This window comes from Herpailurus yagouaroundi, unplaced genomic scaffold (genome assembly GCF_014898765.1).
Source record: "Herpailurus yagouaroundi ecotype Mexico unplaced genomic scaffold, PumYag 159, whole genome shotgun sequence".
Classification (NCBI taxonomy): Eukaryota; Metazoa; Chordata; class Mammalia; order Carnivora; family Felidae; genus Herpailurus; species Herpailurus yagouaroundi.
This window is the reverse complement of record NW_024412400.1, coordinates 64,949,830-64,972,231: the sequence shown is the minus strand read 5'-3', so window position 1 is coordinate 64,972,231 and position 22,402 is coordinate 64,949,830. Positions and strand designations below refer to the sequence as shown.

General features: G+C 40.1%; 2 protein-coding genes across 2 annotated transcripts in view; one reads left to right on the top strand and one right to left on the bottom strand.

Annotated features, from left to right (window-relative positions):
- TMEM212 (transmembrane protein 212) overlaps window positions 1–13,744 on the bottom strand; it is a 52,861-nt gene extending 39,117 nt beyond the window's left edge. Inside the window, exons 1-3 of the transcript XR_005792241.1 lie at window positions 13,632–13,744; window positions 12,674–12,830; window positions 10,210–10,390 (exon numbers count right to left, since the gene is read on the bottom strand). The gene's annotated coding sequence lies outside the window, so the exon portion shown is untranslated. The remainder of the gene's footprint in view (window positions 1–10,209; window positions 10,391–12,673; window positions 12,831–13,631) is intronic.
- Window positions 13,745–13,993: 249 nt separating this feature from the next.
- Window positions 13,994–22,402, top strand: part of PLD1 (phospholipase D1) — a 211,065-nt gene continuing 202,656 nt past the window's right edge. Inside the window, exon 1 of the mRNA XM_040480751.1 lies at window positions 13,994–14,095. The gene's annotated coding sequence lies outside the window, so the exon portion shown is untranslated. The remainder of the gene's footprint in view (window positions 14,096–22,402) is intronic.

Sequence of the window (22,402 nt, the reverse complement as noted above, 5' to 3'; positions counted from 1 at the left end):
AGTCAGACGTTTAACTGCCTGAGCCACCCAGGTGCCCCAGCACTGTATCTTTTCATGATCTAATCTGGGCCCTCCACTAGAATGTAAGCTATAGGTTAGGGATTCTATTTTCTTATTGTCTCCCCAAACTATGCTTGGTGTTTAGCATAGGTTAGGTGTTCAACAAATTATGGCTGAACAATTAGTTCATTTTATCTAGAGTCACATTTTTTTTTGTTGTTGAACACTGGAAACCAGTTTTCGTTTTTTCAGTCTCCTGGTGATTCTCATATTCTTCCTGACTCTTCATTACCAAGCACAGACTCTGCGATTGCAACTACAATGTTTTTAGTGGCTGGAATGTCAAACACCTAGGTTTAGAAACTGGAACTTAGATGAGCTAAGAGTTCTCTAGGAAGAGAAATATTCTTTAAGAAATAGTATTTAAAATTTTTTTTTAATGTTTATTTTTGAAAGAGAGAGAGAGAGAGAGAGAGAGAGAGACAGAGTGCAAGCCAGGGAGGGGCAGAGAGAGAGGGAGACAGAATCTGAAGCAAGCTCCAGGCTCTGAGCTGTCAGCACAGGGCCTGATGCAGGTCTCCAACCCACAAACTGTGAGATCATATGAGTTGAAGTTGGACACTTAACTGACTGAGCCATCCAGACGCCCCGGAAATAGTCTTTTAAATTTGAACTTAGTATTTATCATGAGTCCCCTTATTCAGGGCTTCACACTTAAAAAAAAATTAATATTTATTTTTGAGAGAGAGAGAGAGGAGAGGAGAGGCAGAGAGAGAGGGAGACACAGAATCTGAAGAGGGCTCCAGCACAGAGCCCAATGGGGGGCTCAAACACAGAGACTGTGAGATCATGACCTGAGCCAAAGTTGAACGCTTAACCTACTAAGCCAACCCAGGCGCCCCAGGGCTTGATATTTTCTAATAAAATTCTTACTCTTTTGAATTTTGGGTCCCTCTTTCCATCTATTCTATCTATACTTTGGAGGGCCAAGAAACTTCAAGAACATTCCTTGAATAGTCTCTTGCTATGTAATCACGTCAAAAATTTCTTTAGATGTTTTTTGAAATCTGCTTTTCTAATGTTTAGAGTTTGTGTGTGAGCATACTCAGGGTTCCCAATTTTTGGCGTGTTGTAAATGCTAGGAAAAAAAATAGACACTTTCTGATCTTAAATCGACAACCCAACTTTACAACTTAGGGAACTAGAAAAAGAAGAACAAACTAAACCCGAAGCTAGCAGAAGGAAGGAAATACTAAATTTTTAGAGCGGAGATAAGTGAAATACAGACTAAAAAAAAAGGAGAAACTCAATGAAAACAAGTTTGGTTCTTTGAAAAGATCAACAAAATTGACAGCCTTTAGCTAGATGGACTAAGGGGAAAAAAAGCAAAAATCACAATTACTAATATCAGAGATGAAAGTGGGGACATTACAATTGATTCTGCAGAAATAGAATTATAAGAGAGTACTATGAACAATGTACATCAAAAAATTGGATAACCTAGATAAAATGAACAAATTACTAGAAACACAAAATCTACCAAAATGCAAAATGTGATATAATATAATACATATTACATATGGTGGAATACTAGTCAGTCTTAAAAAGGAAGGAAGTTCTTGCTACAATATGCATGAAACTTTAGGACATTACCTTACGTAAAATAAGCCAGACCCCAAAAGCCAGTGCTCTACTAATTTTGGGTTTTGTTCTTTTTCTAATTAATTTGGGTGCAAGACTAGATTGTTTATTTGAGATTTTTCCTGTTTCTTGAAGTAGGCCAGGATCCCTGTAAACTTCCCTCTTAGAACTGCTTTTTTTTGTGTGTCCCAAAGATTTTGGAATGTTGTGTTTCCATTTTAATTTGTCTCAGGGTATTTTTAAAATTTTATCTTTGATTTCTTCATTGGCCCATTGGCTGTTTAGTAGCATGTTGTTTAGATTCTATGTGTTTATTTTTCTCCAGTTTTTTTTTTTTTTCTTTTAATTGATTTCTAGTTTCATACCATTGTGGTTGGAAAAGATACTTAATATAACTTCACTCTTCTTATATTTATTGAGACTCTTTTGTAGCCTAACATGTTCTGGAGAACATTCCAGGTGTACTTGAAAAGAATGTATATTCTGCTGTTCTGGGATGGAATGTTCTTTATATACCTGTTAAGTTCATCTGATCTAATGTATTGTTCAAAGCTACTGTTTCCTTATTAATTTTCCATCTGGATGATCTCTCCATTGATGTAAGTGGAGTGTTAAAGGCCCTTACTATTATTATATTACTGTCAGCTTCTCCTTTTATGTCTATTAATAATTGCTTTATGTATTTAGATTTTCCTAATGTTGGGTGCATAGATATTTATAATCGTTATATCCTCTTGCTGGATTGATCCCTTTATCATTATGCAATGCCCTTCTTTGTCTCTTGCTAGTTTGTTTGATTTTATTTTAAAACAAAACTTAAAATTTTTTTAGATGTCACCATGAGCCTAACATGGGGCTTAAACCTACAAAATGCAAGATCATGACCTGAGCTGAAATCAAGAGTCGGTTGCTTAACCAACTGAGCCACCTGGGCATTCCTGCTAGTTTGTTTTGAGGTTTATTTTGTCTGATATAAATATTGCTACCCCAGCTTCTTTGTTAGTTTGTTTCCATTGTGTGAAATCTTTTTCCATCTGTTCACTTCCAGTCTGTGTGTGTCTTTAGGTATGAAGATAGTCTCTTGTAGGCAGCATACAGATGGGTCTTGTTTTTCTATCCGTTCAGTCACCTTATATCTTTCATATAGAGCCTATGACAGGGAGCATTTAGTCCATTTACATCTGAAATAATTATTGATATGTATGTGCTTGTTACCATTTTGTTAATTGTTCCCGGTTATTTTTGTACTTTTCCCCCACTTCTTCTCTTGCTTTCTTCACTTGTGATTTGATGACTTTCTTTGATGATATTCCCTGATTCCTTTCTATTTTTTGTTTATCTACTAATAGGTTTTTAGTTTGTGGTTACCATGAGGTTCATATATAACACCCTATAGATAGCAGTCTATTTTAGGTTTTAAGTCACTTGAGTTCAAACACATTTTAAAAGCACTACATTTTTACTCCCTCACTGCAATTTATGAACTTGATGTCATATTTTACATCTTTTTATTTTATGTATTCGTTAACTAATTTTATAGAGATATATCTATTTTACCACTTTTGTCTTTTAACTTTCATGTAAGCTTTGGTTGTAAGTGATGAACTACTAACTTAATTACATGTTTGCTTTTACCAATGGAATTTTTTCTTTCATAAGTTTCTTATTTCTACTTATGGCTTTTTCTTTTCCACTTAAAGAAGTCTCCTTAATATTTTGTGTAAGGCTGGTTTAGTGGTGATAAATTCCTCTAACTTTTCTGTGTCTGGGAAACTCTCTCTCCTCCAATTTTGAATAATAACATTGCCAGGAAGAGTATTCTTGATGGTAAGTTTTTTCCTTTCAGCCCTTTGACTATGTCATACCTCTCCCTTCTAGCCTGCAGAGTTTCTGCTGAAAAATTAGCTGACAGCCTTATGGGTGTTCCCTTGTACGTAACTAGTTGCTTCATTTTTTTAAACTTCTTTGAACAGATTTCAAGTTATTCATTGTTGTCTTCAATATTTATATGCAAAATTTTGGTGATATATATGTAATTTGTGTAAAATTTAAAATTTACATTGCTTACTATCCATATGCTGTATTTGGTGTATGGCTAGCTGAATTATATAAAAACAAAACTCTAAGCAAAAACAGAAATTAGTATATTTCTCATTTTTAACTATTGAATCTAAGTTCCATTTTAACATTTATTGCAAAAATTAATCTCTGTTAAGTGCTAGCCTAACAGACTTCTTAAAGTTCTGTAAACAAAATTATGAGAAGAGATTTCTTGGTGTGTATATATTCTATATTAATCAACCTATTTTCATAAGGTTGAAGCCTATAGAAATTACTTTATAGTGATTAACTGAAAAAATAGGATTAATATAAGGAATACTCTGCTTATAATTTATTTATTACCTATAAATCAGAATTTCTGATAGCAAACATTAAACTATACAACCCAAGAAAAATAACTGGACTTACAATTTTCTGAAGAGTAGGAAGAAAATATTATTTATTTATTTATTTATTTATTTATTTATTTATAAATAAAGTTGTTTTTAAAAAAATTTAAATGTTTTATTATTTATTTTTGAGAGAGAGAGAGAGAGAGAGGAGACAGAGAGAGAGAGAGAGCCAGCCAGGGAGGGGCAGAGAGAGAGAGGGAGACACAGAATCTGAAGCAGGCTGCAGGCTCTGATCTGTCATCACAGAGCCCGATATGGGGCTGGAACTCACGAATCATGAGATCATGACCTGAGCTGAAGTTGGACACTTTATCGACTGAGCCACCCAGGCGCCCAAGAAGAAAACTGTTCTAATAAAATATTTTGGTAAATGCAGGTATCCTCCCTCCAGTTTCTATTGAAGTAAAAACAATTAAAATAATGTGAAGAAAACAATATGGCAACCAAGCATCAGCAAATAATTATGGAAGATGCATAAATCAAGTTATGGGAGAATGTAAGGAACAAGTGTTACAACAAATTACACATTGTTGGAGGCTTGCTATACAGTTGGAGGAAAGAATGAATGTTTCTATAATGTCTGGGTTTCTGTTGGATTCTGTTTTAATTAAATGCAAACAGTAATGTTTGAGTTTCACTTAAGCAGTGGTAATCAGCAGAAGTCATACTGCCTGTCTCACCAGAATATTTTGGAAATGGGGTGGGTACATTTTTGATCAACAATGATTAGGGGCCATTTACTGGCATGTGATGGGTACAGGCCAGGGATGCTAGAGGTCTGCCGTGTGTGCAATGATTTTGTACAATGAAGAGTCGTTCTTTGTCCCACACAACTTCCAAAGGTTTTATTGGACATTCATGTAGGTGAAAAATCTGCTAATTATTTGAGCCTAGAACCTAAACTCTGTTTAAAAACAGAGTTTTTGAGAGACAGAGAGAGACAGAGCACAAGTGGGAGAAGGGCAGAGAGAGAGGGAGACACAGAATCTGAAGCAGGCTCCAGGTTCTGAGCTGTCAGCACAGAGCCTGATGCAGGGGGCTCGAACCCACCAACTGTGAGGTCATGACCTGAGCCGAAGTCAGACACTTAACTTACTGAGTCACCCAGGAGCCCCTAACCTAAACTCTGTTTTATGTATACATTCAAAATATTGCTTTCACACTTTTCATATACACTGCATTTTTTGGAGAATGTAACCAGTGTCCAAACTGAGGAAAAATTGTTTGGAACTTTGCTAAGAGTTGTTTACCAACAACTCTTGTTCATTCAACAGTCATGAACTGATTGTTTATAACTCAGTTGGCAGCAAAATCTGACCTGAATTTATTTGAGGCTATTTGGAAAATTATGTTACCCATGGCAACACCTTTATCAGTCAACAGTTGTAACTGTCACACTTAAATGTCAATATAAAGAAATTGTGTTCACCGTCCCTATTCAAAGTGTCCAGCTTTAAGGGGACCAGTAGCACTATAATCACTTATGAACTTACTAGAAATGCCTGGTCCTAGACCTCTGAAATCAGAATCCACATTTTAACAGAGCCGCAAGTGACGTGTATACACATCAAAATTTGAGAAGCAATTTTGTAGCAGTAATTGGATGGAAATTTGTCTTAAACAAAAATGTATTCACCAAAGGCAATACCAGCCCCTGATCCTTTTATTTATGTTTTCTCGTGTGGTTTGTCTGAGAATTTTACATATTGAGAGATAGTCTATTTTATTATAATTTACTTTCTCTTACTTCTCCCTTATTGTCAATACATTATACGTAGTTTTTGAAACTACAAATTAATTCCATTTTAAGATAATAGAGGGGATGCTGTCATAATAAAAAGGGCGTGTTGCTCTGATAGGGCTGGGAGCTACTGAATAATGGAAAGATGTACTGATGGAGAAAAATATATTCCCAACATATATGAATTCCATAACAAAAACAATGTTTTATGGAAAAACTGCGTCAAAATAACCACTGGTGGAAGAGCTGCTTTGTCTAGAATAAAATTTGGATTCTGGGATAAAGATACAGAGATAGCTTCAAAAATAAATGCATTCGTTGCATCATTCAGAGGCAAGAAGCTCTTGCTGTAAAGAAAGTGAAGCTAAAGTGTACAAATTGCTACAAGATGTTGCTGATAGAGATAATAGTATAAAAGCCAGATCTTTAAACTATTGTAAGCCATTTACTGTTCTTGGTAGAGATGATGAGTGATGGTGAAAACATTTTGTATCATGGACAAGGTCTCCAATTTTATCATAGCTGACTACCTTTCAGAATTGTCCAATTTAAAGGAACTACATGTTCTTTTTTTTTTTTTTTAACATTTATTTATTTTTGAGACAGAGAGAGATAGAGCATGAACAGGGGAGGGTCAGAGAGAGAGGGAGACACAGAATCTGAAACAGGCTCCAGGCTCTGAGCTGTCAGCACAGAGCCCAACACGGGGCTCGAACCCACGAACTGCGAGATCGTGACCTGAGCTGAAGTCGGACGCTTAGCCGACTGAGCCACCCAGGCGCCCCTACGTGTTCTTATTTTTAAAAACACTAGTGTTCCACATTCTGTCTTTTCTGTGATGACAAGTGCCTAGCAATTCTAGGATCATACAGCAGAATTTTAAAATACACTGTGCCTTCAAAATAAAAGTGCCACTTTAATAGCAAGTGGGAGTTCCTGCTTTTGAACAAAACTTGGGCTGTGGTGTGATCATGATAGAAGACTTTGCAAAATGCTTCCTTCCTGATTGATTTTAGAAAACTTGTCACCTACAAAAATGGTCACATCTGCCTGCTTTTAAAAACTTGGAAGTAGACATTACTAATTTATGTTAAAAACCTTCCCCCAAATGACTATCAAATGGGGTCTTAGCTCACTTGTTAAATACACTTGCTAAAACTATAAAAATGCAACATCTCTGATTCGTTGGCAAAAACAAACAAAAACTGTCCCCTAAGACATTGAATAAATTGGTAGACTAGGAAAAGGCTGTTGACTGCACAGTCTATTCATTTCTGTTTTAATTCAGGTCCCTGATGCTTTACCCACAATTCTAAAACTCAAAAAACTTTGAACACCCAAAGTTATGTTCATAATTCATTTGACAGCAAAACTCGATCTGCATTGATGTAAGGCTTTTTACAGTTTTTATTTTTCCAGGCAGTAGCTTACTCACATCTTTTGCTGCAGAAATACAAGGTGTTCAGTATGGGGTGCAATCCCAGGCCTTGCTGGGGGTGCAACATAATATGCGCTCTATGAATTTTCTAAAAATTTATAAAATTCTGAGTATCTTAATTTTTTCTGTTCCTAAGGGTTTTGGAGCTTGTGGGCCTGTGCAGATTCCCAGAAATGAATATGAGATGAGTAAAGGACTGGAAAGTAATTCTGACGATATGCAGGGGTCTTTTGCATTGTATTTTAAAGGCAAGGATCTATAACCCTGAAATTTGTTCCCTGAATTTTTATTGTTATAAGGATAGTGACGTTATATCTCTGGGCAGAGGGCCTGTAAGCCTAAGTTAGCATGTAAGCCAAATAATTTGCCCTAATAAAGAAATCCTCCATTCATCCATCCATTCCACTTTGTTCTTACAGGAAAGTTCTGATTCTGGGGGACATCTTGGCTCAGCTGAAGCTGTGAGCTAAGAGATTTTTGAGATTTGCTTTTGCCAGTCTGAGGTGTGAGGGTAGGGGGTGTCTTGACAGGCGTCATAAAATTAGCCTAAGACATTAGTTCGAAAGTGCACTTTAAAAAAATTTAAAAAAAAAGTTTTTTAATGTTTATTTATTTTTGAGAGAGAGAGAGACAGAGTGCAAGCCAGGGAGGGGCAGAGAGAGAGGGAGACACAGAATCTGAAGCAGGCTCCAGGCTCTGAGCTGTCAGCACAGGGCCTGATGCGGGGCTCGAACTCACAAACCGTGAGATCATGACCTGAGCTGAAGTCGGACGCTTAACCAACTGAGCCACCCAGGCACCCCGAAAGTGCACTTTTGATTCAACAGATTGTACAAGTGTGAGAACGTATAGCAGCAACAGTTTAGAGTGAATGCCCCTAGGATTGCATTTCTACTGGAAAATGAAAAATGATGCAGGGAGATGAAAATGTTTCCAAACTCCTTAGCTGTTAGCAAATGTTTGCCAAGAAAACGCTTCCCTAATTCTCTGGAGGTTTCTAAACGATTAGAAGGCACATGGGCAGGGGACCAAGTGGCTCTCACCCTGGGAAGTTTTGCCTTTCTTACTATCACTAAAGAAACCTTTTGTAATAAGTCCTTCTATTTCTATTCTAAGTAAAAACATTTGCTGGTATAGCAAACATACCTTTTAAATCTAAACAGAACTAGGAAAAAATAAAGCCAAACCCATATTTACAGAAATATTTTTCTTAAAAAATGCAAAGAAGGCCAATTATACTGGAATAGAACGGTGTCTGAAACTAGATGATTTTGAGACTGAAGGTGTCCTATCTGATTTCAACCAGCACTGCAGTTAGGAACTAAAATGCTGAATTGGTTGTACATTTATTTGGGTGAAGGCTGAGTCAAGAACTTGATGGGAGAGAAATCTGTCTGTAATTTTGAAATGAGGCATGTATGGTACAGCAACTGGTCTAAGGGCGGTAGAACGGAGTCTTACAGGCAAAATTGCAAAAGCTCAACTTTACGTTTCACAAACACATAGAACGTTCGTCTAGCTGAAGATAATTTGCAACAGTGATATAACGAATTGGCTCCACTGATGCCTTTCCTAATTCATCTCCCCGTGAACTGATACCCCTGCCAAATAAGGCTCATCCTGAATACTGGTTTTCCTGACTATTGGCTTCTTTGCTATCTGTACCAAGATGCAGAATCTGACCACTTCCAACACCTCCATGCCTCTCACTCAAGTCTACCCTTGCTTGGACGGTTACTTTGTCTTCAAGCTTCTACCCTCCCCCCCCCCCCCCATGCAGTCTATTCTCCATATAGTCATCAGTATGGTCCTTCTAAAACAAGTTAGATTATGTCATTCTTTGGCTTGAAGCTTTCCACATCAATTAACATTAAATTCAAACTTCTTCCTTTTAGAAACTTGTTCCCTGTCGCCCGATTCCAGTTTTATTACTTTTCTCCTTGTTCACACCACTCTATTCACCTTTGCCTCCTTGCCCTTTCATGAAAACACCAAACACATTCCTAGCTCACCGTCTCTGTACCTCCTAGTCCCTCTGCCTAGATGCTCTTTGCCCAGACATCTGACAGGCTTTCTCCTTTTGTTCTGCTCCAAGGTTATCTTATCAGAGAGGCCTTCACTGCCAATTTCCCCAACCCCACCCTGGAAGCTTTTTCCTTTACCCTGGTTTATGTTTTTTCATCGTACCCATCATCTCCTCTATATTGCATTCAGGTCTGTCTTCCTACAGAAAAGCAGAGGCTTCTTCTGTTCATGCAATATCCTTAGCTACTATAACGGTACCTGCAGCATAGTGGTTTTTCAGGATGTATGAATGGATCGATATTTAAATTTGATGTTGAGTGTGAAAGTCAAAAATACAGGAGTATGTTTGGATAAAATAGCTTTGAAAAAAAGTTTTTTTTTTTTAATTATACGTTCCTAGAGCCATTACTTTTTTGAGATCATTTTTTACTGTGCAATTTATGGATTTTTTTTGGAAACCAAGTACAGATGCTTTTATAGTTATTTATTTTTAAATGTTTATTTATTTTGAGAGAGAGCGAGAGAGAGAGAGCGAGCTGGGGAAGGTCAGAAGGAGAGGGAGAGGGCAAGAGAGAATCTCAAGCAGGCTCTGAGATGTCAGCACAGAGCCTGAGGGGAGGCTCAATTCTATGCACAGTGAGATCATGACTTGAGCCAAAATTATGAGCGGGATGCTTAATCCACTGAACCACTCAGGTGCTCCCAAAGTTACTTTAGCACAATTGTAGCAATCAATTGACATACACTTGTTCTAAACAAATATTCACTCTTCCAAACTATTTCATATGTTTTCTTATTTAATAATCATCCTATCTCATATGTATGTACAAATCTATGAAAATGAGTATCATTTCAAACAACAAGTAAACACTGAAAATACAGAGATATTTTAAACAAGTTATTAGACTTACTGAATGACTGTTGGATCAGAAAACCCTTCAAAGGGACTGGCTAAGGGTAACTGAGAAGATTCATCCCTGGTTGGGGCTGTAGGCGTCAAATGTGGCCCCTTTTTAAAGAGTCATGTACTAGATAGCTTACAAGCTGAACGTTACTGGGAGAAATTATAAAACATCAATGGTCCACAGAAAGCTAAAATGAAGATATAGAGACACAAAGCTTTAATATACTTTGGCAATATGCACTCTGTTCCTCATTCTCTCTTGAGATTTTTGGCCATAGACATGGTCATGTATTTTTTAATTAAATTAAATTAATTAATTAGGTCATGTGTTTTTAAAAACTTTAAGTCTTGATAAGTACACTGTTCTCTCATCTTTCTGTCACTGTTATTATGCCTGACTTGATTTATGTCAGCAGGTGATTAATGATAAAATATCTTCCTCCGTACTCTGTGTTTTCAGAGTAGCTGCGTGCTGTGGTTAATTAGCATTAAGAATCAAACGTTTACAAATTAACAAACGAAGTAAATGGTTGCTAACCAGGGGACGGAAGGTGGACCGAAAGACACAGAAGTCCCGCAGGTTATGTCAGTGAGGATTACTGGGGGCAAACGATGGATGCAGACCCTTGGCTGTCTGAAAGAAAAGAGTACCGGGGCTTCATAGACTTAAGGCAAGGCTGGGAGCAGCAGATACTGAGGAAGTGCAGAAGGTTAAAAGCAAAAAAAAATCAGGAAGTAGGAAACTGTCTCTCACTGGGTCACCGGGGTCAGGGCCAAGTTGATGCTGGGGCTACAACTGCCTTTGCTCAGTGGGTCCCATCTCAAACATCACCTGCTTCCTTGTATGGTCCACCTGGCCTTTGAGTTAATAAAGTGGTGGTGTGAATAGGGAGGAAGGATCTGCCCTTTGCTTTGGAGACTGCGGCACAAAATTGCTCTCTTGCTGAGACTATACACATTTGGGGAGGGCTAATTCTCTATAAGAAAATGGAACTATCAGAAAAGATGATAGATGCTGGGCATCTCAAAATGACCTAGATGATTTGGACAGCAGTATACATATAAAAACACCATGAGGGAAAATCTAGGGGAACACAACTGTATGCAAATTTTAAAGAACAATCTGTAAATAATATGTGTATTAGCATTCATTATACTTTATAGTGTATTCTATAAGTAATATGTATATGTATATACACATAACATGTTTCTATTAAAAGCATTAATGAAAACTAACAAAAGAAATAATATGATAAAAAACAGGAAATGGACATGAATATATCATTGTCAGTAAATAGCACAAATAATAAACACAAAAAAATAGTGTTCATCATTATTGATTGTTGAATGAGTCCTGGTTAAAACAAGATGTGATTTTGATCCATCGCATTTTCAAATATAAGCAACTAATACTTAATAGTGGAAGGTTTTTTTACAGCATCTCACAGATCTTTGAAAATGTTTATAAATGTTGATTCAGTAGTTCCACTTTTAGGACTCCATCTCAAGAATTTAGGGATTTCGACAAAGATTGGTATTTACAATGTTCATTCCAGAATGTTTGTAAACTGTCCCAAAGCCTGGGAACATCCTAAAAGCCATCAGTAGGTGAAGAGATTTTAAAAAAATGATTGGATTATTCTTCAGCCATTAAAAATCATATTTACAAAATTAGTGACAGTAAAAAAATACTCAGTGAGACAAGGCGGATTCTGAATTGTACAGCATGATGATAATTTGGTAATGAACATTTGTTTAGGCATATAAAATGAACAAAAAAGAAATGCAGCAAATAATAACAGAAAAGAAATGTACCAACACACAATGGGTATGTTGGGGGGATTATAGATAATTTCAATAAAAAAAATTTGTTTTCTGTTATCTCCAAAACTTTGTATTTTTGTAAAATATACATGTGGAAATTATTAAAAGTGGGCATATATCACTTTTATACTGAGAAGAAAAGATGAAAATTAGAGAGAATTTAGAATATCATTTGATAAAAATGTCAAATGTGTATCCAGATGGATATATAATAGGATCTTGTAGTCACTTTTTTCTTGACAACTCTGAAGACAGGCAAGATTTGGAAAAATAATAGCAACAACCAACAATCAGCAAACCTCTCGGGAAAACAGAAATAATTACATACAGAATCACAGTACACCTAAAACTTCTCTTTGGCAGTCCACAGCGTATGTTTGTCTATCAACAACATATGGCCTTTTACTGTTTGATTCCTCCAGCACAGAGAAGCAGAAATTCAATTATTGTGAGGGCACTTCAATAATTTTATTTCTCATTATAGTTAATAGGAAGACCTATTGTTGTAGGTCAGTGCCAAATGTTTTAATGATGACACTTAGGAATTTGGGATGCAATTTTATAGCCTGCTGCTTCTCAATCAAAAGCAGTACAATTTCTAAAGACAAGCTTGTAAGAGTGCAGTTAATTGTGTGTAGAACACTTACCAAATCATCTGTGACTAATAAAACTTGAGAAAGAAGAGGAGGAAAGAATATTCAGCCTTTCAGTAACATGCTTGTCTTACACTTGCCAAACTCTTCTTAGGCAATACTCTGTTTGCTCAGAGAGCCATGTGTTTAATTGTAAAAAGCTGTCAGTATCCTAGGATTTAAAAGACATCAATCATTTCTGTCAACAAGGAAAGAGTGACGGCTTCGTGACTCTTCTATCATTAGGAAAAGATGTGCTCAAGAGAAAAAAATGTGGTCTAGGGAGGGATGAGCAACCATAGGTTACAGGAAAAAAGAGTTCCAGACTGCAATTTCACCCCCCTCCCCTTCCCCTGGACTGGAATACGACATTTTTCATTTCATGTAACTCCATGTTTGCAGTAAGAAATTATGTAACTCATCCAGCCTCAGCTTTGCAATATCCACTAAGTGCTTTAAAGTGGCCATCCTTATTAACAGTTTGGTGTATGCTGGGCCGATTGCTTCCCTCCGCCTTGGCAGAATGCAATATTGTGTAATGAGGTTGGAGCTGGCCTATATTCAAAACTACATTCCAAAAGGCCTGTTGGTCAAGCCACAAGATAACTGGTTCTCTTTCTCTTAAGATTTTTATTCTAGGTGGACTAAAAGCATAAAAATTGCCCTATTTGCACAGTTCCATGGGTAGATTGGGAGTTTTCCATTTTATTCCCAACTTACTATTTTATGCCAAGATTTCTGAATTATACTCAGCTTCAGTTTTAGAGACATCAAGACACAAATTCCAGAATTCTGTGTTCTAAGTTGGGTGGCATCAGGCTGGATACTTCACTTTCCTGAGGCTCAATTTCCTTACCTATCATTAGCAATAACGTTGGAAGAAGGCTTTATAGGTGATGTCAACAAGGCTCCTACTTCTTAACTATGTCACCTCAAGCAAATTATTTCCTCTTTCCGACCCGCGTTTCCCTACCTGCAAAAGGGCCAATCGTGGCTACCGGCTCCAGCAGGCGAGGGTATGATAACACAGGCAAAGCTCCTGGAACGGGTGCCTGGGCACTTGGTGGCTTAAGAGCTCCTGAGAATAATAGCAATAATGCTAGTGAACATTCCATAGGTTGATGAGGTTGAGTCACGAGACTCTGGGAGAAGAGAGAAGAAACGGGGAGGAGGACAGAGGCCCGGCGTCTGGAGCCCTTCGGCCCAGCCGTGGCGGCCAGCTTGAGCGGCAACGCACCCGGACCCGGCACCGCCTCGCCCCACCCCTGCCAGGCCAGGGCGAATCCGGGCGGCGAGTTCCGGGCGGCGGCGCAGCGCGGTGCCCCCTCAGGCCCTTCCTCCTCCCCTCCTCCGGCGCCTCCAGCTGTGCCAGCTGCGCCCGAGGCCCGAGAATCCGCCGTCACCGCGCAGGTGCCCGCGGCCGCCCTCGCCCTACAGGTAGGAGCCGCGCCGCGGCTGGGCGCGCCAGGCTCCCGCGGGCGTCTGGTTTCCGCTACTCTCGCGCTCCGTCCCTCCTCCCGTCGGCCCCGGGCAGCTGGCCGCTCCCCGCCTAACTTGGACGGGACCTTGGCAGAGGCGTCGGCGGCGGGCGCCAGAGCCCGGCGGCCCCGCGGGACCGGCCTCCCGGGAGGCCCCGGGGCCTCCTGTGCGCTCCTTCGGGCCCAGTTCTTGTAGAGTAGAGGCGGACAAACTTCGGGCCGTGCTTTTGCCAGGGCGGGCGCTGCCTGGAGCGCAGAGCCTCGCGGGCGCCAGGGGAGGCTGGGGGCGTGCCCTCAGGGTGCACCAAGGGCCTCGTCGGGGCAGTGGGGCTGGTGCCCCCGTGTCCTCTCGCGCCCGGGGGTTCTCGTGCGCCGTGGGATGGCGGGGATGGCGGCGCGAGGGGACCAGCATCCCGGACCAACCAGGAAGTGCTGCGCTCGGAGGCTTGGAGCCCAGCCTGCCAGATGTACGGTGCCGGGCGCGTGGCCACACAGCTGCTTGCTGTGCGCCCACGAGGTGATGACGCTGGGGTGGGGCAAGGGCAAGGGCCCAGGAGCCCGTTGTGTGGTAAAGGGCTTGTTTTTCTGTCTCCATCTCAAGGTGTTTGGGACCCAGGTCTCTGATCCAGGAGCGGGGTGCTCCAAGCGTTGGGTAGGATTTTGTGACGCCCTTCAGAACTGCCCTTGTACAATCAGTCCAGGGCCACCGCCACGCCTGTATTTGCTTCTTCTCCAAGTCTCAGGTTATTGCCTTCCTTCCTTCCTCTGTGAAGTACTACATTCAAGCAGATGCTTGAGGACCACAGGACTTCAGTGTTTGATCATCCCTAGGTCTTTCTCCAGAATGGAGAGTTCCATTAACTTTGTCTACCAGGTCTGCCAATTTCAGTTTAGATAACCCCTTGTGGGCCTTCTGAGGGCTTTTGGGAGACTGGGTACCTAGAGGCCTCTGTGACTTAAAAGGGCTAATTTAGGGTGGTGTAATGAAAGCGTAAAGAATGAAAAGAATCTACAGCTTGAACTGTTAACAGACACCACCACATTTACACACGGCGTTACATTTGAGTAAGGATTTCTTTCAGTATTAAATGTTTTGTTAACTTACATACAAGTGAACTTGTACACAGGCTTTTAGCTTGAATTTGTATACAGCCTTTAAATGTTGCTTGGGGACCTTTCAACTAACTCCCAGTCTAACCTTTCAACTAACTCCCAGTGTTAACTTCCAGTCTGTCTTTCCAAGATCCAGTATAACTCACAATCCATATAAGAAGCATGAGTAGTTAAGGATTTGTGGAAGATGTGTCTTTACCTTGTTTGTCCCCAATGTCAGAGTACTTACGAATTACGGTGGTAAGGGCTGTAAAACTCTCGTAAAGGTTTGTTGATCTGCTTAAAACTAGGTAGTGGGAGACCCTTCTCCTTGTCTGATTAATTAACAAGTGTATGTTTCTTTCTTTCTTTTTTTTTTAATCTTTTAATGTTTATTTATTTTGAGAGAGAGACAGAGCATGAGTGAGGGAGGGGCAGAGAGAGAGGGAGACACAGAATCTGAAGCAGGCTCCAGGCTCTGAACGGTCAGTGCAGAGCTCGATGTGGGGCTGGAACTCATGAGCTGTGAGATCATGACCTGAGCCGAAGTCAGATGCTCAACGGATTGAGCCACCCAGGCCCCCCAACGAGTGTATGTTTCTTAGTTAAAACTAATTACGAAAATTCATTTACCTTTAACCCTTAAACAGAGTTTTTTTTTTAATTTTATTTTTATTGTGGTGACTACCTGACATAAAATTTGCCATCTTAGCCATTTGTAAGCGTACAGTTAATAGCATTAAGTACTTTCTCGTTGTCCTACCATCACCACCATCCATCCACAGAACACCTTTTGTCCTTCCCATAGGGTTTTCAAAACATTTTGATGACAGTGATTGTGCTGCAGGCTTTAGTTTTCTCATGATTCGAGGTTTGAGTTCCTTCCCATGGCTTTATAGAAATGCACTTTCTTTTTTTTTAGAATTTATTTTGTTAGCCTGTCATTTTTTTTAATATAATTTATTCTCAAGTTAGCTATACATACAGTGTATACAATGCGCTCTTGGCTTTGGAAGTAGATTCCCATGATTCATCGCTTATATACAACACCCAGTGCTCATCCCAACAAGTGCCCTCCTCAATGACTGTCACCCATTTTCCCCTCTCCCCCACTCGCCCCTGCCCCCCTCCCCATCAAAATGCACTTTTAAAGAGGAAAGGTGAAAAGCCACAGCCAGTTTGTGTTTAGTAAATCTTATCTCCATCAGGACAGATCTGACACATTACTGTTTAAGAATAAGCTGGTTAAAAAAAAAAAAAAAAAGAATAAGCTGGTGAGCTATCTAAATTTGCATATAAAGGTATTGTGAAGTCTAGCTATCCAGAGAGAGGAATCCGGGAGGTAGTTAGTTGTTATTGATAGTTTCCTCCCCTTCATATCTCACCTTAAATTGAAATACTTTTGTCTCCTTTAGCAGTGCAGTAGCCTGTATCAAAGACATGCTTGAGCTCAGACGGTGGCACCTTTTTAGTGACTAGAAGCAGTTTTGACCAAGCTAACTGTTGGGTGTGGCGATTTCTTCTGCTCTCCAGGTGTCTACTAAACAATGATGCTCGAGGACTTAGCACATAAGACATGGCTCTTTAAACTCACAGTTGCTCTGAGTCATTGTATTCAGGAGACAGCTGTCACTGTGCCAGGCCTGGTTTTATGTTTACAATCCTTTCAATGTTAGCACCACACAATAAAATGTATTCTCCAGCTGGGGTGTGGATAAATGCTGTTGCAGAATGAAAATGAGAAACTTGTAACCTAAATTTCCGGGAAGCCTGCGACTTTCCTGATTAGAAAAGGAATTGTACACATCATATCTTTTGCTGCAGTGGGAATGCATTCCAGTGTATTGGTTTCCCTAAATTCACAATGCAGTGTAAAATCTGGATCCCAGATGTTTTAGTGCTAGGTTATTAAACAACAGTATATGTTATGTAAGTGTTTCATAGTGTCACAGGTTTTTTTTTTTTTTTTCCTTTCTTTTGTGAAATTTTCTCAATTTTTGAATTTGTTAAACAAACATTGCAGGTTAACTTTTGAATTTAGTAAAGAAACATTGCAGGGACAGAATAAAATGATTTATTTAATCAGTAGTTATGTAGCGCCTACTATGTGCCTGGCACTATTCTATGCATTTTACAAACATGAACACCTTTAATCCTCAAGATAACCATGTGAAATAGGTATCAATACCATCTCCCTTTTATAGATGAGGTAATTTGAAGCACAGAGAGATCATATAGCTAGCATATGGCAGAGCTGGGGTTCCATCTCTGGCAGCCTGAACCCAGAATTTGGGGCACTGCTCTCACCAGTAAAATATAACCTGAGATTCCACCCTCCTAACCAATAAACTTTTTTCAAGTTGTCATATTCCTATCTTGTATTTGTCCTTAGGGAGAAATAATTTGACATAACTGCAATCAGAGCATAACTCAGAAAGTCAGTTCAACTCCCTTATTTTTCAGAAGAGGAAGTTAAGGTGGAGTTTGGTTAAGTTCAGGGCTGGGAGCCTTGGGGCAGAGTCCTGGAAACCTATTGGGCTAAGCCTTACTTCCTGATTGTGAGGAGGTTGTGATAGGGATCCTGGAAAAGTCTGGAGAGGCCAGGGTTTGTTTTGGGGAGGGCTGTATTTGCCAACCATGGGGGAAATGACCATTTTGGAGCTAACCTTCTCACTTAACTCCTAGGTTATGTCAGGGGTGCACAGAGCAGAAGCTTGTGGCCAACTGTGGGCCGTGGGAAGTCTTGCTGCTTAGGGCTCCAGATCCCAGATTCCTTCTCCAGTTGCTGGTGATGCTCGTGGCCCTGGGCTCCCCTCTGCATGAAGGGAGTAGTTTATTCTGTACTCAATCATGTTTTGAACTTTTTGGATATCGAGTTGGGAACCTTTGGAAAGCCTCTGACGCACAAAAGAGAATCAGCCAAGAGCAATATGGAAATAAAAATAACTTCATTTAGTCTGTTCTTTTGTTGAGACACACACACACACACACACACACACACACACACACACACACATCTAAGGGCATAAACTGACAAACTTTGTACTAAGAACAGGAAAATCAAAGTTCAGTATTCAACAGGGATTTTTTTTCAAAGTGAGCTTTTATAGACAGTACATCTGGATGAAGGAGAATAAGGAATAAACATGGGAAAAGAAAAGTGGTGGGCAGGGAGGGAGAAACAAATGTAGAGAGGAGGAAGCGAAAGAGGGGGCACAGAAGGACAGTGCTAAAACCTTGTCAGTTCCTACACAAGGCTGTGTTTTGGTGTGTTACCTCTTCATGCCCTTGGAGATGCCAGACGGAGTTGAAATTTATCTTTCCTTTGGTTTATCGTGAAGTGACTTCAATGTTGCTTAAAACCATTGCTGATCAACAGAGGGAGGAGATACCCGGGGATACTTTAGCACTTGCTTGGGATCTTCATACCGATCCAGTCTGTTTTTCTCTATAGCACTTTGGTATGCGTGGACTTTATATAGAGCATGATCACTAGGAATCCTAGGTTTGCAATCTTTTTCTTTATTTCCTGTGTTTCCCATGAGAAGGTAAGATCCTTGGGGCCCTAGACTATATATTTTTTTCATTTTTGTCTCTCCAGTGTCCATTATGGTGAACAATAGTTGTGAACCGAATGAAAAGGTGCATTTAATAGATGAATGAAGATGGTATGATTCATTTCATTCAAAATGTATAGATATTTCCAGAAAAGAAGGTTTTTATGGCTAGCGTTTTACTTCGTTATTTGTTCTCCTGTGCCGTTGAACCACTCTTACAAATACGTTTGTAGATGTGGAGCGAGCCGTCTGTGGAATTTAGCAACTGTGCTCAATTTTTTGGCCTTTAAAGTTTTTTTTTTTCAGTGTTCTGTACCCAAGTTTTGATGAAAGAGTCCTTTGAAATGAGATTGGAGAGGTAGCAATGGATTGGGATGGAGGTTCCATGGCTTGGAGCAGGAAAACACCTCCAGATGTATGAGGGAGAGGGGATGTGACAATGCAGAACCCAAAGTGGGAAATTTGATAAATGGGGCTAAGGGTAGGAAAAACAACAAATTGAAGGTGAAATTTGACATTGTTTTGAAAATCTCACCATTGTTCCCACTTTGGAGTAAAAACTTGTAAGCTAAGCTAAGGGTAGAGGATTTGGAGATGAAGTATATTTGGGATGCTAACATGATTGTGATGCCAAAAAGAACAACAACAATAAAAACAGAGAAGGGGGGGGGAATCCAGCCAGAATCCTATATCCTAAGGAAAAACCCACCTGTTGGGATACTTAAATATTTCAAAGCTAGGAACATGGAGCAAAGACTAACCCCAACTCTTACCTCCCCTCAATCCCAACACCGAGCTGCTACTCTTGTGACTGGAAATGCAGGGTGATGGGGCAGTGACTAAGCAAAGTAGGTCTGTGAGGCTTCTGAGGCACAGTTGGGCTCCACAAAGTCCTCACTGGGAAAGATAATGACTAGGGGCCTCAGCCTAGTGCCAGAGAGCTGGGATTCACAGCTGAGGACTCCAGCACCCTGTGGCCTAAGACAAGTAACATAAAAATCTTCTATGCCTTAATTTCTCCACTTGTAGAACAGGGATAAAAATAGTACCTACATAGGATTGTTGTGAAGACAGCAAAACAATGCCTATAAAATGTTTAGCGTAGAGCCTGGAACATAGAAATGGCACAGTAAATGTTAGGCTCCCTTCTTTCACACATTTCCCTCCCCTCCTTCCCAAATTGTGTAAGAGTGACATCCATAAATAACCGTGCAAACGGGAATTGCTGCTAGGACAGACATGGAGATGTAGCCCTATGGGAATACAACTGAGGGACTGAGGGAGAAATTAATTTTTCCCGGGAGGAAATCTTGAATGAGAGTGGGATTCCATGAGACCCAGTGATGAGAAAGCAGTGGACAGATTTCTGGCTACAAAGCTGATTACAACTAGAGAGAATGAACTGTATGCCTTTGATAATTATTCTTTTGGGGTGTATGTTTAAAAAAATTTTTTTAATGTTTGCTTATGAGAGAGAGAGAGAGAGAGAATGAACAGGGGAGGGGCAGAGAGAGGGAGACACAGAAGCTGAAGCAGGCTCCAGGCTCTGGGATGCCAGCACAGAGCCCAACATGGGGCTTGAACTCATGAGCCATGAGATCATAACCTGAGCTGAAGTCAGATGTTCAACCAATTGAGCCACACAGGTGCCCCTATTGGGGTGTATGTTTTGATGTTAGCTAGAAAATGTGATTTTTCCTTTTTTTTTTCTTTTTATAAAAAATTTTTTAAAATGTTTCATTTATTTGAGAGAGAGAGAGAGAGAGAGAGCGAGCATGAGCAGGGGAGGAGCAGAGAGAGAGGGAGACACAGAATCTGAAACAGTTTCCAGGCTCCAAGCTGTCCGCACAGAGCCTGATGCAGCACTCAAACACTGGAATGGTGAGATCATGACCTAGGCCGAAGTCGCTCACTTAACCAACTGAACCACCCAGGCACCCTGAAAATTTGATTTTTATTAATCCATTAGTGTAGCATGGCATGTAATAGAGGAACCCTGATTCATTTAGTAGAAGCATAGCATTTAATAGAAGTGTGATTCATTGCTCTTTACCAATGAGTATATGTATAGAGGTGTGATTTTTATTTTTATTTTTTTAAATTTATTTATTTATTTTGAGAGAGAGGAGAGAGAGCTGGCACAGGAGTAGGGGAGGGGCAGAGAGAGAGAGAGAGAGAGAGAGAGAGAGAGACTCCCAAGTAGGCTCCATGTTCAGCACAGAGCCTGACATGGGGCCCAATCCCACAAACTGAGTCATGAGATCATGACCTGAGTCATTTAACTGACTGAGCCACCCAGGCGCCCCTAGGGGTGTGTTTTTAAAATATATTTACAATTAAGAAGAACAATATACTTTCAAGATAAGAGTGAACTAGCTCATGCTATGTTGGCAAAACACCCTTCTTATCACATTCTCTTTTTTTCCCCATCACGTTCTTTAGCTTCCCATTGTATGTGAGGAGGGCATCGCTGGCAGTGTAATGTTTATAGGGGTGTGGGTAATGCGTATCCACACAAATCATGAATGGAAGCAGTGACCAGAAATTTTCACACTTAAAAAAAATGATGGGTACCGTTCCCCACTCCCCAAGAACCACTTTTCTGAATGAGCTCTTCTGTGAAATCCCAGTATGTAAAATACCCAAAAGGAGAGCTGTTCTTATTGACAGTTCCTATGTGGGAACAGTGAGCTGGCTGCTTCTTCCAGTCTTCCCTCCCTGACTGCCACCTGGCACCAGCTGGCCCTCAGTCTGGAACCCCAGGGCTCCTAGGAGTAGATGTGAAGGCACTGCCATATCTTTATGGTAGGGAAGAGAAGACTAAGACACAAAAAGAGGAATGGAAAGGAAAGGCACTGGACTGCTCTTTCAAAGCTCTTGCCAGAGGTGTGCTAGAACTGGCTCATATGGAGAGGTGATTTTTAAATGTCCCAGGATTTTGTGAGCCTGTTGTTAAAGGTGCCATTATGATGATGATGATGATGATGATGATGATGATGATGATGATAATGATGATTTTAGAGAGAGAGAGAGCACAAGTGTGGGAAAGGGGCAGAGAGAGAGAGAGAGAGAGAGAGAGAGAGAGAGAGAGAATCCTCACTCAGCACAGAGCCCAAAGCAGAGTTTCATCTCACGACCCTGGGATCATGACCTGAGCTGAAATCAAGAGGTAAGACGCTCAACTGATTGAGCCACCCAGGCACCCCTAAAGATGCTATTATTAAAAATAAAATTATCTAAGATTTAGGTTTTATTGCATTAAATAAGTTATACTGAAAGCAAAGGCAATAAACACCACAAGTCCTCACTTACTGATTATATTCTACTAACTCTAACTGTTATTTATGTCCTTGAAGTTGTTTACATCTGTTGGTTCCGTATGGCAAAAATGCTGTAACTATTGCCCATCTTTTCTGAAAATGCGTGTTCAGTGACATCATGTTAGGAGCTTGAAACTGGCCATGGTTTGAATATTTACACCATGGAAATAGGTAGCAGTACAGTTAGGGCTTCTCCCCTGCCCTCAGCACACCACTGGCTTTACCCCTGTGGAATATTAAAGTTTCTTTACTCCCTCCATCTTTCTTACTGTGACCAAAGAGACTTGCTCAGTTTTT